This window comes from Hydra vulgaris, chromosome 01 (assembly GCF_038396675.1).
Source record: "Hydra vulgaris chromosome 01, alternate assembly HydraT2T_AEP".
Lineage (NCBI taxonomy): Eukaryota > Metazoa > Cnidaria > Hydrozoa > Anthoathecata > Hydridae > Hydra > Hydra vulgaris.
Genome location: NC_088920.1, coordinates 14,720,001 through 14,723,974, shown reverse-complemented (window position 1 = coordinate 14,723,974; position 3,974 = coordinate 14,720,001).

Here is a 3,974-nt window from a genome sequence, read left to right as displayed (position 1 = left end):
TCAAACAAGACAACATATAGTAATGACTTAATATATGATGCTAACCCAAAATTAATCATATACCCTATTTTTGTTATTCCTAATGTTAGTCCTTTTGCAACTTTACTATCTGGAAACATACTAGTAAATAATTGGCTCATATTAGCAGAAGCATTGTTTGACAATCCATACATAACAGTTGCAAGAGCCCATTTAATTTCATATCTTGATTTTTCATTAGAAGCAACAACAAGCTCTTAACAACAAGTTTTTAAAGTTCTTTGACCAACTGCCAGGGGTACTGTTGGTGTAATAGTTCTTTGACCAACTGCCAGGGGTACTGTTGGTGTAATAGTAGAATTTTTTACAACAGGTTTGAAAAAGTGACTTCTGGATTTAGCCAAAACATTAACTCGGTGCTTTTTACCTTTATTATAACTCTTAACTGCCTAAACTCCCATATTTGACAAGTTCTAGCAAATTTATTGTCATTAGTCTTTACAAGTCATTCTTTACACTCTGGGTGAGTAAGCCAATCATTCGAAAAATATGTTTGATCCATTTTATTTATTATTATAACTCTAAAAAATGCATTCTTCTTATAATTATATTATATATTTATAGATAAAATGATTACAGATTATAAAATTAAATATAATACATTTTTATATTATTTTATTTTAGGGTCCATCAATAGAGGACATCACGCATATAGGGTCGTGGTCAAGATAAAAGGGGAAAAAAAGCACAAGGGAAAGGAAGGAGGGTTATCAGAAAAGGATGTCACTTTCTAGATTTTTTATTTCAATGTTTTTATGAAGTTATTTTGAAATAATATTTTTTATTTTATTTTTCAAAAGTGTGGCAACAGTCTCAAACATCATTGTGAGATTAAACGAAACCAAATTTAAAATAAATTGTACAATTATGTAAAAAATTACTAATAATATACATTATGAATTTAAACTAGTTTAAATTATTGTAAATAATTTGATAAATAACTATTTTACAAAAAAGGGGAAAAAAATTTCCCTGAATACTCCCTCATTTAAAAAAAAAAAAATACCATGAGTTTTCCAGGTTTTCCCTCGGATACGTGCTATTTCCAGGTTTTCCAAATGCCGATGCCGATTAATCGGTACATCACTAATATATATATATATATATATATATATATATATATATATATATATATTATATATATATATATATATATATATATATATATATATATATACACATATATATATATATATATATATATATATATATATATATATATATATATATATATATAATATATATATAATATAAATATATATAATTTAAAAAAAATATTTCTAACTGCAGTATTAATGTTGTCCTTGAAGACCGACACTCTTCATTTTCAATAGCTATTAGGGTAACACAAGGTTCAACCCTGAATTATTTTTTTTTTATATCATTGCCTTTCCTGATGTTCATACATCTAAATTTAAAGCATTTGCTGATGATACAACTATATAATCCAGTCTTGATAAAAATCATAACTATTTGATTGCTTAAAAGCAGCCACTGTGTGATATAGATATTCCTCATACCAGTGTGCAATATTGCCACCCCAACACATCAATCTATGTCTTATCAAACAACTGATGACGACTCTTCATAAGAAAAGTGTAGCTTTCAAAAAACTGGTTCAAAATTCCCTTTTATTTAGCAAAGCTAAGGTTAAGGAGGGAACCTTTTTTGGGGTATGACATTAGGTAGCTCCTAGATGGTAATCAGTTCAAGCATATGACCTTTAATTGACATATTGGAAACCTATTTGGAAGCAGAAATAGACTTGCATACATTTTTTTAGAGATGTACAGTTCAATTACGATAATATAGTAGTAAGGTTATTACATTTGTTTAAAAATTGGAATTAGCTATGGTATAAATTGTATATGTTATTATAAATTATAATTCAAATAGGAGTATCAGTTAAAATAAGTTATGAAAAAAAAAATTTATAACAAAAATAAAATATGTAGTTTTTCTGCAGGTAAGATTTTAATGTATCCATAAACTTTAGTAATAATTAATTTAAAATTATTTTTTTTTTTTTTGTATAGAAGATAATTTTGTGACTAATATAATTATATATTAGCTAATAGTCTTGATGTTGATTGATTAATACATTTTAACAAAAAGTTGTTTTTGAAAGTTTTAATATAAATGATTAGTAGAGTTTTTTAATTAGTTCAACCTTACAACTTTTGTTATACAAAATCTATATGTGAAAGATAAAACTTTAATTGTAAATTACAGTAAATAAAAGTAATGAAGATTTTTTTTGTCCTTACAATTTAAAAAAAATAAAAACTGTAGTTTTTGTGCAGAAAGTAAATATAAAAAAAGATCTAAAATAATGTTTTTTGATTGTAAAACACATTATTTTGGTGAAAAAAATTAAGAATAAATTCTGTTAACTACAGCTGTTATCATTAACAAAACAATAAACTTTTAATGCTAGTTGAAATTTATTCGGCTATAAAACAATTCACCAATATCTTTGTTTTGTTAAACAAAACATGTCTCTGTTTAAGTAATATTATAATTGCAATAATGGCATCAATGTATTGTTGTAACTGCAATAATTTTAACAGACTGCGTACTATGTAGTACACAGTCTGCAGAAATTTAACTATTTTAAAGAACCTTACAGAGAGATATGAATATAGATATATTGTTAAGGAACTATGCAAATTTTAAAACCTTAAATTTTGTTTAAAAGAGTCATTCAAATTTTTTTATTTTAATAAAAAACTTGATGTATTCACATAGACAGTAGAAATATAGGATGAACAATCAAAAATTACAGTCTATCAACTATTATTTTAATAATTTATAAATTGGTATATAACTATTTATAAAATCATTTCAGCAACACAAAGTAAAGAAATGCTTTTTATTTATTAATTAGTTATAAATGTAAGACAATTAAAAAACCTTATTCAGGACTAACTAAGTTTCATTGTGGCAAGTTATTTATGGTTAATCACTTGTGTAAAATTGAGATGTTGCTTCATCTATTAACTATAACACACATAATTTCACTTTAGAAAGACAAACATAACAATTTATCATTGTTATGTTTAACCTATAAGTTAACATATAAAAATGCAAATTGAATAAAGTTAATCAATAATTTTATGATACTAAGATAACATAAAAATAGTCACTTATTAAAAAAGTATAAAATTTTTAATTTTATAGAAATTACAAAGGAGAAAACATTATTCTTTTATTTAAAAGAGTATAAAAAAAGAAAAAGTTTGATGTATATTGTTCTAACAACACTGCAATGAAAAATATTTCTAAAACTTAAAAAATAATTCTAAAATAAAAATAAAAAGAAATATTTAAAAACTTTCATTGAAACTTTAGTGCAATTTTATTTTTTATATCTTTTTTATATGACAATTTTATATGTAACTCATGTTATGTGTGTTAATTAAAAATAATAGTGATGAAAATAGTTTTTGCGTTTTTTTAAATTGAAAGTTAATTTATTTTATTTGATTCAATAAAATAAATTTTGCAGCCTAATGAAAGTCATTCTAATAATAAAAAAATACTGAAATAATTAATATTCAAAACCATTTTTACCACACTTTTTAAACAAACAAAGCAAATCGCTTATTTTAAAAAAACGAAGCAAATTAAAAACTGATTGATGCAAATTAATTTGAAATATAATAAATGTTCAGTAAATTTAGATAAACTAAATATTAAAATTGCCTTCATTGGCAGAAAATCTTGCAAACATTCCATGTGAATTTGAATCTCATAACAAACAAAAAACTTTTAAATTAATTTTAGATGTGGAGCTAATCCAAATAAATATTTAATTTAGAGAAACTTTTTTTTCTTTTTTATGTATATTTATACTTATCAGTTATATGAATGTGTAAGACAAATCTAATGTCCACAACAGTTAAAAAAAATATAAATATTTAATATTAATTCAG